The following is a 14,788-nucleotide window of genomic DNA, read 5'->3' on the forward strand; positions in this document are numbered from 1 at the left end:
GAGAGCAAGCCACAGAGGGAGGGGGAATGTAGTGAGTGGGGGTGGGGCCTCAGGGAAGGGGCAGAGCTAGGGTGTTCAGTTGTGTGATTAGGAAGTGTAATTAGGAAGTGCCTAAGCAGAGCACACAGTCTGAGTTAGGCCTCGCCCACATGCAGTGTGCCAGTAGAACTACATAGGTTTTTGAAAGGCAAAATGGCCTTGCCTCACCCCACATGGACTTTTGAACCTCCATGCAGAGGCATGCACTGAGCCACATGTTTATGGTAGGTATTGTGCGGAGCACGCACTTCACTAGGCTACACCTCATCTTCTGAAGTTCCAAAGGTGGGCATGAATAACTAGCACGTTAATAGACACAGATCTAATTTTAGAGATGAAACAAATAAAAACAAAGCTGGGACAAACAAATTTGCTCAAGAACTTCAGTCAGAGCAATAACATTCCTTTAGTTTCTTTAGGGCAAACTCCACGCTTTGAACACCTGTTAGATAAATAACCTGAAACAAATATCCCAATTCCAGAAATGCAAACAAACTGAACACACTGAAGCACACAGGATAAGCACAAACAGACATTAGCAAAATGTCATTCCAGTCCCAACCTCATCCTACCCCTGCTGTTACAGCACTGACCAAGGCCTTGTCTACAGACAGAGTTGACCTAGTTTAACTGAAGATGGGATTTTTAAACACTGATTTAGTTAAACTGGTGCAAAAGGCTGTGTGGACACTTATTTTGGTTTGAACACAGCATATTTTGGTTTATCTTATTTGGCAATTTGATTAGGCATCTGTTTAAGATTAACTGGAAAAACCCCACTAATAAGGTGAAATAAGAGTGCCCACACAGGGATTTGTATCAATTTAACACCTGATTTAAATCAAATTGGCATAACCTCTCAGTTTACACCAGGCCTCTGGCTCTAGCTACATTAAGGAAAATCAGGCTAATGTAAAGACATTGATGTAGGTTCATCAGTATAAATTCCTAATGCACTGGATTGGTGCAAAACAGAGCTTGCACCAGTGCAACTTAATCCAGCATACCAAAGAAAAGTGCATTAGTGAAAGCCCCACTTCACATCAGTGCAGCACATCAACACTAGGGGTTTGTACCAGTGTAACTACATCAATGCTATTACACTGGTGTGAAATGTAGATGGATCAGAGTTGTTATAGAATCTAGATCTTATTTACTATAGCATATCCCTACATACATGTGGGCTGTTGTACTATGTTGTGATCACCAAGGGGGAACCCTCAAGGCAAGCCAAATTTAGACCTGGCATACATGGGTGCAGTTTTCATTGAAATTCAGTGCTGTAGATCATAGAATCATAGAATATCAGGGTTGGAAAGGACCTCAGGAGGTCATCTAGTCCAACCCCCTGCTCAAAGCAGGCCCAATACCCAACTAAATCATCCCAGCCAGGGCTTTGTCAAGCCTGACCTTAAAAACTTCTAAGGAAGGAGATTCCACCACCTCCCTAGGTAATGCATTCCAGTGTTTCACCACCCTCCTAGTGAAAAAGTTTTTCCTAATATCCAACCTAAATCTCCCCCACTGCAACTTGAGACCATTACTCCTTGTTCTGTCATCTGCTACCACTGAGAACAGTCTAGAGCCATCCTCTTTGGAACCCCCTTTCAGGTAGTTGAAAGCAGCTATCAAATCCCCCCTCATTCTTCTCTTCCGCAGACTAAACATCCCCAGTTCCCTCAGCCTCTCCTCATAAATCGTGTGTTCCAGTCCCCTAATCATTTTTGTTGCCCTCCGCTGGACTCTCTCTAATTTTTCCACATCCTTCTTGTAGTGTGGGGCCCAAAACTGGACACAGTACTCCAGATGAGGCCTCACCAGTGTCAAATAGAGGGGAACGATCACGTCCCTCGATCTGCTGGCAATGCCCCTACTTATACATCCCAAAATACTATTGGCCTTCTTGGCTAACAGGGGCACACTAGATAGCACATTAGAGGTCTGATTCCATTCTGCTTTACATCAGTGTAAATTAGGAGTAATTCTGTTGACATCAGTAAGTGTGAAACTTGTGTAAGTTGTTTTGCAGTATTAACAAACTTCCCAAATAAATCTTCTGTAACAAGAGTAGAATTTACTCTATAGCACTGCAGCTATCTCTGCCAACTGTGCCCAGGGTAAAATATTTAAAAAAAAAAAAACCCTCACATTTCTTTGTGTTCAGTTTCAGATTGGCAGCCTTCAGCTTATCAGGGACCACCTGTAAAAGTTTTTAGTATGCACCAGTTCATCATCCAGGCATAACAAACAAGCTGAGAGGCATGCCATGTAATATGCTTACCACTAGTCTTTCATGTGTGGCTGTCATTTTAAATTGCCATAGGCTTTGTTCAGCTGCCAAAAAAAGTTCTCCTTGTCCTTTGGATTTACTTCCACCTGCCAATAGCCACTTTTAAGATCCAGTGTGGAAAACTAGATTTAATCTGCCACAGCATCCAGGGAATTGCCTATTCATGACAATTGATAAGAATCCTTTAAAGAGATTTAGTTTTATTTTCTATAGTCCATGCAGAATCTGATGCTGCCATCCATTTTCTTAATCAAAACTATGGGTAAGGCCCAAGGAGCTTAATGGCTACTTTATATGTATTATAGATGAAAGGCAGCTGTTACACCCATCAGCTTCAGTTAGGTTTGACCAACCGATAACAGATTTAAATACTTGGGAATTGTTAATATATCTAAACGTATTTAGTAGCCCTTGCAAAGGGAGGCCGGTCTAAGAATGGGCTGAGCTGCCCTCAGCAGACCATACAGACTGAGTTAGGCCTTCCCTGCATACTAGAAGTGCACCAATAGAGTTAAATTAAAAAAAAAAAAAACACACCACATACACAAGCTACACACAAAATGATTCTGTCTCACACGACAGACTTTTGTGCCTCCATGTGGAGGGCATGCACTGAACCAGGAGTTTACAGTAGATATTGTTCTGCTGGGATAATGGGACATCACCAGGAACCCTTTACAAGAAGGTTAGATCTGTGTGTTTAATAAAGACACCAATAAATAACAAAATAAATATGCTCAAAACTTCAGTCAGAGCAATAACATTCCTTTAGGTTCATTAAGGCAAACTCCAAACTTTGAGCCTATTACATAAATAACCTAACAAATATCCAAATCCCAGAAATGCAAACAAACTGAAAACAGTAAATGCACATGGGATAAGCGCAATCAGCCACTAGCAAAATGTCATTCCAGTCTCCCTGGCCTCATTCCACACCCACTGGTGCAGCAGAGGCCAGTCTGGTTCTATCTACATTAAGAGAAGTTGTGCTGGTGACATAGATGTAGCTTCACAAGTGCAAGTGCCTAATGCAAATACATCGTCCTGGTGCAGAGTGTGTCATATGCCAATCAATTTGATCCAGTAATATACCAAAGTAAACTGCAGCACATATATCCTGTCCTAGCCTATCCCTTAATACACATGGGCTACTCTACTATGTTCAAAAAGAAAAGGAGGACTTGTGGCACCTTAGAGACTAACCAATTTATGTGAGCATAAGCTTTTGTGAGCTACAGCTCACTTCATCGGATGCATCCGATGAAGTGAGCTGTAGCTCACGAAAGCTTTTGCGCTAACAAATTGGTTAGTCTCTGTGACAGGTTTCAGTCGGTCCTCCGAGCCCCTAGGGGGCGATGGAGAGCTATGGTCCCACTGGTGGGCCTTAGTCACACCTTTCGGGCGCTGGGGAATTAGAGGGAGAGGTGTGCCGGCCGGAGTCTGCAGCGCGCCCCTCAGGCAGGGGAGCGCTGGGTATGGGTTTGTAGCACGCCCCTCAGGCAGGTTGGCCGGGGTAGGGGAACACAGGCCCACCCAACTCCACTGCGTTCCAGCACAGGGCCCTGACAGTGGCAGGAGGCGAAGGTCCCGCCGCTCGGTCAGCAGGGGGCCATCCACGCCCGCTGACCAAACACACCCACCTCACGGTGCAGTTCTGCCCCTGGGCTACTTCCTACCCTGTCTCTCAAGCATATCTCTCCAGTCCCTCCAGCTCATCCAGGTATTCTGCTGCTGGCAGCTCCAGCTCCCCCTCTATGTCGGACTCACGCTGGCCCGGGCTACAGCCGGGCCCCTCCAGGTCCTCCGGGTACTCAGCGGCTGGCAGTCCTGGTCGCCACAGGCCTTCCTCCCAGTCAGGTTCCTCCTGGCCCAGGGCCTCCCCTGGGTCGGCAGCAGGATCGCAAGGGAGCAGCCTGTGTCTCCCTCCCTCCCTGGTGCTCTCTTCTCTGGGCAAAGGGCCCCGCCCTTTGTACTTCCTGTCCCACCCCTCCCCTTCCGGGGATTGGCTTGATCTGGCCCTGCCCACTCAGGCTGAGAGGGTGGCTCTTTACCCTCTGGTTCGGAGGGAAGCCACCCTGGCTCCCTACAGTCTCTAAGGTGCCACAAGTACTCCTTTTCTTTTTGCGGATACAGACTAACACGGCTGCTACTCTGAAACCTCTACTATGTTCAACAGTGATGAGACCAAGAGGAAACTCAACACATACTGGACCAAGTTTAGATCTGGTCTAAGCACAAGCAAGTTTTTAAAAAAACAAACAAACACTGAAATTAAATGGTGATACAAACAGTGTGTTAAGTTTCAGAGTAGCAGCCGTGTTAGTCTGTATCCGCAAAAAGAAAATGAGCTGTAGCTCACGAAAGCTTATGCTCAAATAAATTTGTTAGTCTCTAAGGTGCCACAAGTCCTCCTTTTCTTTTAGTGTGTTAAGTGTCACAGCAGGGGTTTGATTTCCCCTCTGCCTTACACTAGTGAAAGTCAGGAGTAACTCTATTGAAGCCAGAATTTCATAGTAAAACTGATGTAAATAAGGAAAATCAGGGCCCAACTGTTAACTTGTGAGAAGCCATGTATTAGTGGTAAAATAGTACCATTTGCTGATCTGATATTGAGTGGCTGTGCAGAAGGACCTCACATGCCCAAAGAGTGGGAGGAGCAATATAGCATGAAAAGCAACTAACAGGAGATGCAAGATAAGTTACCTTATTTTACATAGAGTATCCTTGTTGCTTTTCCTGATATGCTTCCTTTCTGCCTCCTTAGCCTTTGCACACCATTGAATGCCCAGTCAGTACAAGTCACCCTATAGTACTTTGCCACTTACACCCATTTTCTGGTCAATTTACACCTAGAGTGAAGCTTATGTTTATGTCACCACTGAACTAACATCTCCTTGAAAGTACCCAAAAGTTTTTGTCTTTAGAAGATAAAAAAATTCAAAGTCGAATTGGAACTATTACTGACGAAAAGTTAGTAGGGCTGTCAATTAATCGCAGTTAATTCACGTGACTAACTCAAAAACATTTATTGCGATTAAAAAATTAATTGCAATTGTGATTAAAAAATTAATTGCAAGTAATCGCACTTATAACAATAGAATACCAATTGAAATTTGTTAACCATTTTTGGATGTTTTTCTATATGTTCAATATTGATTTCAATTACAACACAGAATATGAAGTGCACAGTGCTCACTTTATATTATTATTTTTATTACAAGCTGTAAAAATGAATAACAAAAGAAATAATATTTTTCAATTCACCTCATACAAGTACTGAAGTGCAATCTCTTTATCGTGAAAGTGTAACTTACAAATGCAGATTTTTTTTGGTTACATAACTGCACTCAAAAACAAAACAGTGTAAAATTTTAGAGCCTATAAGTCCACTCAGTTCTACTTCTTATTCTGCTAATCACTAAGACAAACAAGTTTGTTTACATTTACGGGAGATACTGCTGCCTGCTTCTTATTTACGTCACCTGAAAGTGAGAACAGGCGTTCGCATGGCACTTTTGTAGCCGGCGTTGCAAGGTATTTACATGCCAGATATGCTAAACATTCATGTGCCCCTTCATGCTTTGGCCACCATTCCAGAAGGCATGCTTCCATGCTGATGATGCTCATTAAAGAAATAATGCATCAGTTAAATTTGTGACTAAACTCCTTGGTCCTGGATCTCCTGCTCTGTTTTACCTGCATTCTGCAAAAGTTTCATGTTATAGCAGTCTTGGATGATGACCCAGCACATGTTGTTCGTTTTAAGAACACTTTCACAGTAGATTTGACAAAACGCAAAGAAGGTACTGATGTGAGATTTCTAAAAATAGCTACAGTACTCGACCCAAGGTATAAGAATCTGAAATGCCTTCCAAAATCTGAGGGTGATGAGGTGTTGATCATGCTTTTAGAAGTCCTAAAACAGCAACACTCTGATGTGGAAACTGCAGAACCCAAACCACCAAAAAAGAAAATCAACCTGCTGGTGGCTTCTGACTCAGATGATGAAAATGAGCATGCGTCAGTCCACTCTGCTTTGGATTGTTATCAAGCAGAACCCATCATCAGCATGGAAGCGTGTCCTCTGGAATGGTGGTTGAAACATGAAGGGACATATGAATCTTTAGCACATCTGGCACATAAATATCTTGCAACGCCACCTACAACAGTGCCATGTGAACACCTGTTCTCACTTTCAGGTGGCATTGTAAACAAGAAGCGGGAAGCATTATCTCCTGCAAATTGTAACCAACTTTGTTTATCTGAATGATTGGCTGACCAAGAAGTAGGACTGACTGGACTTGTAGGCACTAAAGTTTTACACTGTTTTGATTTTGAATACAGGTTTTTTTGTTCATAATTCTACATTTGTAAGTTCAACTTTCATGATAAAGAGATTGCACTACAGTACTTGTATGAGGTGAATTGAAAAATAATTTTATTTTGTTTTTTACAGTGCAGATATTTGTAATCAAAACTAAAAATAAAGTGAGCACTTGAAAATGTAGTAAACATCCACAAATATTTAAAATAAAATGGTATTCTATTATTGTTTAACAGTGCAATTAATCACAATTAATTTTATTTAATCACTTGACAGCCCTAAAAGTTAGTTAACAGAACATACGTTTTATTGGTCTGAGGATTCTCCCAGTACCAGTACCAGTACCAGTGCTAGCCCAATGGGGGTCTTAAGCATGAATATTGGGGTGGGGGGCCCACAACACACAATAAAAGCGAATAGGGGGTCCCTTTGAGCTGTGTGGGGCCCCAAGCAATTGCTTAGTCTACTTATGCCTAGCATCAGCTCTGCCTCCAATCTGTCAGATAAAGGAGAGCAGTAACATGAAGTGATTTCTAAACACACAGAACACTGACTCTATGACTATGTCCTTACAGCCAAAACAGGGATTTCTAGCCCTGCTACCAAGACCATTTTCCCCCCTCCCCTGGTCACTAGCATTTATGACTAGAATAGGCTAAGTTTTCTCAAAGAAAAAGTTTCTTGGGGTAGTTCTTGTATCTTAATGATGTGAAAACAGGCCACTAGATGGCATTTTCAGACTACTTATCGTTGAGCCCCTTCTCTTCTTATGAGTGCTGACATTTAAGCATAATACCTTTGCACTTCTATAGCAGCTCTCTCCGATGATCTCAAAACACTTGATAAAAACTAATTGAGTCTCACTATTCCTCTGGGGCATTATTATCCCCACTTCACAGACAAGGAAACAGGCACAGAGAATGGTTTAATGATTTGCTCAAGGTCTCATGGCAAATCAGTGACCGTGTTCAAAACAAAACCTAGGAGTTCTGACTGCCAGCCTCCAAGGCTAACTATAATTAGCTTTCTACATCCATTTTACAATACAATTGCTTTTTTTATTATTTAATAAAAGTGACATTCTGGTCAAGCTGAAACTACCTGGTGTTAGCTGATCTGCATATTCTACAGCATAGGAGAACGAGTAGGAGGGGATCATGCTATATTGGTTCTGTTTCTCTAGAAACTTTAGGGCCTCATTTTACCTTAATTTTCTCCTCTCCATGAGAGAGAACAGTGCACATAATTTGGGTTTAGTTTTCAGGGATCAAATTTATATTTTTGTTGAGCTATCACAAATGATATCTGATGTAAAGGGTATATCATTTAGTGCTGGGGAATATTCCATTTCATTGTTCACCGTGGTAAACTACTTTAAGAAAAATCTGTTGTCTTTAAACAAGTCTGCATCTGCTTAAGAGTACATTCACAAACAAGAATCTTTTTGAACGTTTACATTTGCTGAAGGCCTTCATAGAAACGACAATGGACAGTCCTAGGCAAAACAATAACTAGAGAAGGGCACACAAGGACACCCTGCACTAGTCCGGTAAACAGTCAAACAGAGGACTGTGTGTTTGAAACACTGCATTGCATAGCAACACAGAATGCATATTCATGGCCCAGTCCAGCTCCCTACTGAAGTCAATTCATGTTGGACTGGGCCCATAGTGACTTTCTAAACCATGGAAATGAGTCTGGTACTCTGCCAACAGGGGCAGGTGCAGGAATTTAAATTCCACCGCTTTTGGAGGGGCACGTTCTGTGCCTCCACCGGGGACAGAGGAGTTTGTGCCCCTGCCAATTATTAGCGGGGTGGGTCTGCCCCTACTTGCCCTCCAATTGTGCACACCCGTGTTTACAAAACAGGACCGATAAGTGTTCCTTTTACTAAGAGGCTTGTGAAACTTTAATGTACTTCACATATCCATATATATTTTCCATATGGACTAATATATGGCTCAGGGATTTGTAATGGGATATAGAACCTTTCATCGTTAGCCCGTGGTTGCAGATTTGACCTAGGTCATCAATGACAGACCATCATTAGTGAATGAAGGCTGTTCAGCAGCCTAAATAAATTGGTGTTCATCAAAAAAGTCCACATAGCAGGGCTTATCAGGTCTGGATTTGGGACCTGCTGCTGCCTCAGTTTCCCCTCAATTCCCTAGAGAATGAGACTTCATACTGCAAGTGTTTTCTCCTCTTTTGGGAGTCTGATTCATTAACATAAAGCTCAAAACATCAATCTTCTATCCAGCCTCCCTCGCTGGGCACACCTTTGTGTAGGGTTCTAAGTCTTGCCCCTGCTGAGGCTTCTCCTCCTAGGAGGTCTCCCTCCCAGGCCTTCTGCCTAGACTGTTACTCAGCCTAGGCTTCCTCACTGGCCCTTATCCATTCCTTACAGAAGCACTCACTGTCTGTAACGGGGAAGAACACACCACCACGGTGCCTCCTGCTGGCCATCCTGGGAATTAGCTCAGTCTTTTCCCAGGGCGCCCTCCTTTGCTGGTATCTCACCACCATCACTTCTGCTCCGGACCCACCTCACCTCAAGGATTGTGGCATTCTTTTCAGGACACAGCCCTCCGGCTGTGCCCCATTCCTTTCTCCCCCCATTCTGGGGGAACAGCAGTCTTCTGTCCAGCCATCGTCTCCGTGACTGACTGCAGCCCAAGGTTGTAGCCACTTGCCTCAGTGGCAAACTTCAGCCCTTCACTGGTCACTCCCCTCAGTGGCAAGTATGGGTGAGGTGGGGGAAGACCTGTGCCCCCCCACTACTTCAGGTCTCAACCCAGGGACCCTCTAGGCCGCAGCCACACTCTGTGTCTCCTTCAACCCCCTCCGTCCATTTCCCTGGGCCACTTCCCTGTAGCTCTAGCACCTGTATAAGGGCTTTGATCTTTAGAGCTCCCGCTTCCCGGCCCGGCCCAGGGTGCTGGCGGTTCCCTCATCCCTTCAGGGACCCAGTACCTTATCCCTGGGCTCCCAAGAGGAAACTCTGTCCTGCAGCTCTCTTTATATATGGGCCTGCTCTTCCCTGACTGGCTGCACATTGCAGCCCCTCTTTGATTAGCTGTCTGCTGCGCAGCCTCCCCATGGCTGCTTTTAACCCTTTCTCCACCAGTGTGGGGCAGACACCCCATCACACTGCCAGATCTACTCATTCTGGACTTTCTACCTCTTTGATGTCCTGGAAGGATGGGTAAAGTTCAACTAAAACTCAGAACCTTCCTCAATCAAGGGAGGGGCCACTGAACCAAGGATCAATAGATTACAAGGGACAACAAATGAGAACAGGGGCAGGAGTGAGGTTGTTTGTTCAGAAGTTGGGATCCAAAGAGGGACGGTGAACCTGGGTCGTCACCCACTGCTCCACAAAGGAGTCCAAGGAGTCAGAGGTCACTGCCCCAAGAACTCTTCCTGGATACATGAGGAAAGGAAGGAACAGAAGTGTGTCCCAGTCGCAGAGCACAGCGCCCATTGAGCTTCCTCCTTCTGGTCTGTTGAATTGTTATCTTGGGCAGTGCCAGAAGGAGATTGAGTAGGAGGTCTCAGTTTTCATGGGGCAGCACTTGAGCAGGAGGTTCTGGAGGAGCCAGAAAAATGGCTGTAACCTGGCATACTATAGACAGACATGCACTAGGATCTCCCTCTTGCCACAAAAAGAACGAGTATCAGGAGACTCTGAACCACACCAGCCATGGCTTCATGGAGGAGCTACCAACTAATATCCCCAGCAGGCTATGGGGCCTGAGTGGAAGATAGGTTGGCCCACCACAGCTCCTCACCCACCTAAACGCGTCATGCCATTTAGTGTCCAGGCAGGACTTAAGGGCAAGAAGTGGATGGTATGGAACACAAGTGCTCAGAGTTGTTCACAAGGTGCAGTTCAGGCAGACCAGCTGACAGCATGCAGCCCACTTGGGTCATGCAATGAAGGCAGATGAGGATAGGGAAAGGGAGGAAGGGCTCAGTGATCAGCTCTGGAGGGCCTGGGAGCACCTTCTTTTAGAGCCCACTCAGGGTAACCCAGGGAGGCAGAGCAGCCTTCATGTCCTGGCATACATGGCAGGTGACACATCAGGGAGACAGCCCCACCTGCTAGGCAAGCATTATGGGGTCCACCCACTCCTACTGGCCATAATCCAGGAAGTCTCCAACTCTGATGACAGCAGCCTGGACCAGCCTCCAACATACTGAGGGGCTCTACCACTTGTTCCCGAAGATGAGGGTAGTGTAGCAGGGGCTCAGCAAGGAGGTCTTGCAGTGGTCACTACAGACCTGGTCACTGAAATAAGAATTCAGGTCCCTGAAGTCTCTCCCAAATGGCCCTAGGCTACCCTTTATATCTCCCAGCAGGCCTAGGTCTTAGTCACATATTCCCCATCATGTGACCCTTGAACTCATTCTCTCTGCCTGGGGAGGTGGGCTAACGCTGGCACATGTGAAGCTGAGCCCGATCCCCCTTAAAGGGCCAGCTCACCCTATGAGAGTCCACAAAATAACCACCACCACTGTAATCAATACCCCTATTGGCAGTATCAGCAGATAGGTCAAAGATTTAATAGGCAAAGAAACTAATGCCTGTAGGGAACATAAGAAAGCTTAGCCTGTTGCTGCCTGTGCGGTACCAGTAAATCTCCTTTGGGCAGAGAGCAAGCTTGGGCTCAGTTCTCCTCTGCTTTTTATCTTGCATAGTCAAAAGAAAATGGGTGCACAGTGGATGTAAGAGTAAGGCAAATGGATTGGAGAAGTGTAAGGGAGTAGAAGTATGTCCAATCATTTACACAGTTTAAGGCACAACTATGTTTGAGGATAATGAGATTTAACAGTTGTTTGCAATCTTCAAATACCCTACCATTGCTGAGCTGTCACAGAAGCACCTACTGCCAGTTGTTCTCCCTGTTATCTAATGTGTTCGTGATGAAAGAATTCAAGCTGAACAGGCTGATGAATATTACAGTGTCAGGGGCACATGTTATTTTGGTCTTGCTGGAATTTTGTACAACTTTTTAATTTTTATCACTTTATATAGTAGATATAAGAAAACAACTCTTATTTTATTACTGCCACAGAGGGAGCTTAAGTTGGAAGTTTGTTCTATGGCCAGTGCAAAACATTTTCAACCTATTACCAGTATGTTGGTGTTAAGGGCTACTGGCCTCCAGGACAACCCCTTTGGGGGTACATACACTCAGCTCCAGCTCAGGTCCTTTCCAAACTTAGACAATTACCACCTTTTTAGGGTCTGATTTATAAAGTCTTTATAGAAAGACTAACTTACTTTGTTAATGGCACCAGGTCACCCCACTCTGAGTTCTTATAAGAGTCTGATCAGCTCTCAACTGTTCAAGAGATCTCTAATTCCCTTCTTGGAGCTGGGGTTGTACTTCAACTGGTCACTCCCTCAAACATGGAGTTCCCAGCTCTCCTCCTGTAGCTGGGGGTAATTCACTTACTGTCTCTTCTCAAAGCAGGAGCCCCAGCTCTCTTCCTGGAGCTGGGGGTACTTCAGCCCACTGTAGGGCCTTAATCAGCTTCTCCCTCAGCTGGCTCCACTTACTCCTCAGGCTCAGAGGAAGGCTTCTTCTACAAGCATCTTCTCCCTACCAGCTCAAGGCTCTGCAGAGCATCTGCCATACTGTGAGACAGGAGGCAGCATTTTGCTGGTTCCCCTCTCCCAGCCCATTCCCAGTTGGTTAGGGGCAGAGGTGAACCTGGCCCTATCCTCTCCGCAAGGCTCCTGGCCTTGGGCCCTTAAAGATACAGTGACCAGATTTCCTCCCAAGCACCATTCATTCCCCAGACCACTTACTTTCTCTCCATATCTCCCTTAAGTCCTTAAACTGAACCTTCAAACCCTTAAAGGGCCATACCAGGTGGCAGGTGGGCTGACCCTGGGCACTACTGCCTTTAAAGGGAAGACCACCCTGTCATGGGTGTTTTGTCTTATAAAAGTTTATTTGGATTGGTTGCATTTCAGTAAGTTCTACACTTTTAGATATAACTACACCCTAGTTAGTATTTTGTCCATTATAATTCTGAGAGTGTTGCTCTCTTGTAAATGCTGCTTCCAGATCATGGCCCACATAGCAAAGACTAGGATAGATGTAAAGATAAATGCACTGACAGACTATAATTAACTATGTCAGTACAACAGATTCAGTGGAGGAATGCCTGTTATCCCAGCAGGAGATGAAGTGATACAATGGTCATGGCCTCATGTACTGTAATATTTATCATACTCTACTACAAATGCTGAGAACAGAATTGTATTACAGCATCGCAACTAAAGCCTGGTCTACATTAAACAGTTAGGTCAACGTAAGCTGCCTGTTACTGGAGCCATCCCTCAATGCCCTGCAATGAGAATACAATTGATAAAAGTGCTCCTCTCCTGGTGAGTACATGCACTGCTGACAGAAGGAGCCAGGTGTGCACGCACACACAAGCGATTTAATAACTGTGGTGACTGTATGGCGAGGTAAGTTAGGTCGACATAAGTTTATGTAATGTAAACATGGCCAAGGATTCATGCAAAATAGAGGGTTCTTTTAAAAGTCAAATATAATTAGTTTAAACACTTGACAGATAAAGGCTATGGGTCTGATCTTAAACGGAAGTATGGATCAGTAAGAGTGCTAGAGTTGGATCAAGAGCCTAGCTGTGGAAGTGTCTTCATTTAAATTTGGCTCTTGCTGATGTAAGTGAATCTCTACACTGATTTAGTAACACCACCTCCTCGAGCGGAGTAGACTCAGGGTATGTTTACACTTCAAAATTGTGTCAACCTAAGTTAGGTTGGCATACAGCCGCCACAGTAATTAAATGACTTTTGCGTATCCACACTATGCTCCTTGTGTTGGGAGTGTGCATCTTCACCAGGAGCACTTGTACTGATTGTACTGTCAGTGTAGGGCATTGTGGGATGGCTTTGGAAAAAGCCAGTAACAGTCGATGTAAGCAATGCAGTGTCTACCCTGACACTGCGTCAACCTAACTACATCGACCTAAGCACTATACCTCTGGTGGAGATGGAGTGCTTAAGTCAGCTTAGTGGGGCAGTTACATAGGGGGGAGCAGAATTTTAGTGTAGACACTGTAACATTGCACTCCATATGATTTTATGAAAATATGCTAATGAGTGTGAATATAATGTAGCTGGAATATGCTTCATGCAAAAGGTCTCTTGTAAGGTATTATTACAAAGCTCATAATCTACTGAGTATGGTCATCCTATTTGTATAAATGTATCATTCTTGTATCTGAAACTAGAAATATGAAATATAACTCCTATTGTAATTATGCAAAGTGTGGGCCATTAATGGTGGTTTGGAATCTTGATGGCTCCCATCAACTAGGACAATTGACTATAGATGGCTCTGTTTACTTGCAAGCCTTCCTGTGTGTTAGGCCAGGAAGAATGAAGGCTTGGGGTCTCACAGGACATGTGACCATGTCACCTGGTACTGGAATCCATCTTAAACCTCGTGCTTTTCCATTTAGAAGAACGGGTGGGGACCCAGAGAGACGAAAGATTCCCACCTTGTGCCAAAGCTATAAAAGGATGTAAAACAGAACAAAGGAGGTTCCAGTCATGAGAAATCCCCTGAACTACTACCTGAACTGGAAACCTAACTACACCTGAACTGTACCAGGAGAAAGGATTGGGCTCAGACTAGAAAGGAGCCTAGTCTGTGAAAGAAGCTTATTGGAACATCTCTGAGGGTGAGATTTCATCTGTATTCAGTTTCCTACTGTATTAGGCTTAGACTTGTGTGTTTTTGTTTTATTTTGCTTGGTAATTTACTTTGTTCTATCTGTTATTACTTGGAACCACTTAAATCCTACTTTTTATATTTAATAAAATCACTTTTTGCTTATTAATTAACTCAGAGTAAGTAAGTAATTCCTGGGGGAGCAAACAGCTGTGCATATCTCTTTATCAGTGTTATAGAGGGCGGACAATTTATGAGTTTACCCTGTATAAGCTTTATACAGAGTAAAACGGATTTATCTAGGGTTTGGATCCCATTGGGAACTGGGTTTCTGGGTGCTGGAGACAGGAGCACTTTTTAAGCTGTTTTCAGTTAAGCCTGCAGGTTTTGGGGGATGTGGTTCAGACCTGGGTC

General features: G+C 44.3%; 1 long non-coding RNA gene across 2 annotated transcripts in view; it reads left to right on the plus strand.

The window, feature by feature from the left end:
* The window catches only part of LOC144272777 (uncharacterized), a 21,026-nt gene extending 6,483 nt beyond the window's left edge, over positions 1-14,543 (plus strand). For both annotated transcript variants that reach the window (XR_013347676.1, XR_013347677.1), the window contains exon 3: positions 14,163-14,543. This is a non-coding gene — a long non-coding RNA (uncharacterized LOC144272777). The remainder of the gene's footprint in view (positions 1-14,162) is intronic.
* The last annotated feature ends 245 nt before the right edge of the window (positions 14,544-14,788 follow it).

Source organism: Eretmochelys imbricata, chromosome 12 (assembly GCF_965152235.1).
Source record: "Eretmochelys imbricata isolate rEreImb1 chromosome 12, rEreImb1.hap1, whole genome shotgun sequence".
NCBI lineage: Eukaryota > Metazoa > Chordata > Testudines > Cheloniidae > Eretmochelys > Eretmochelys imbricata.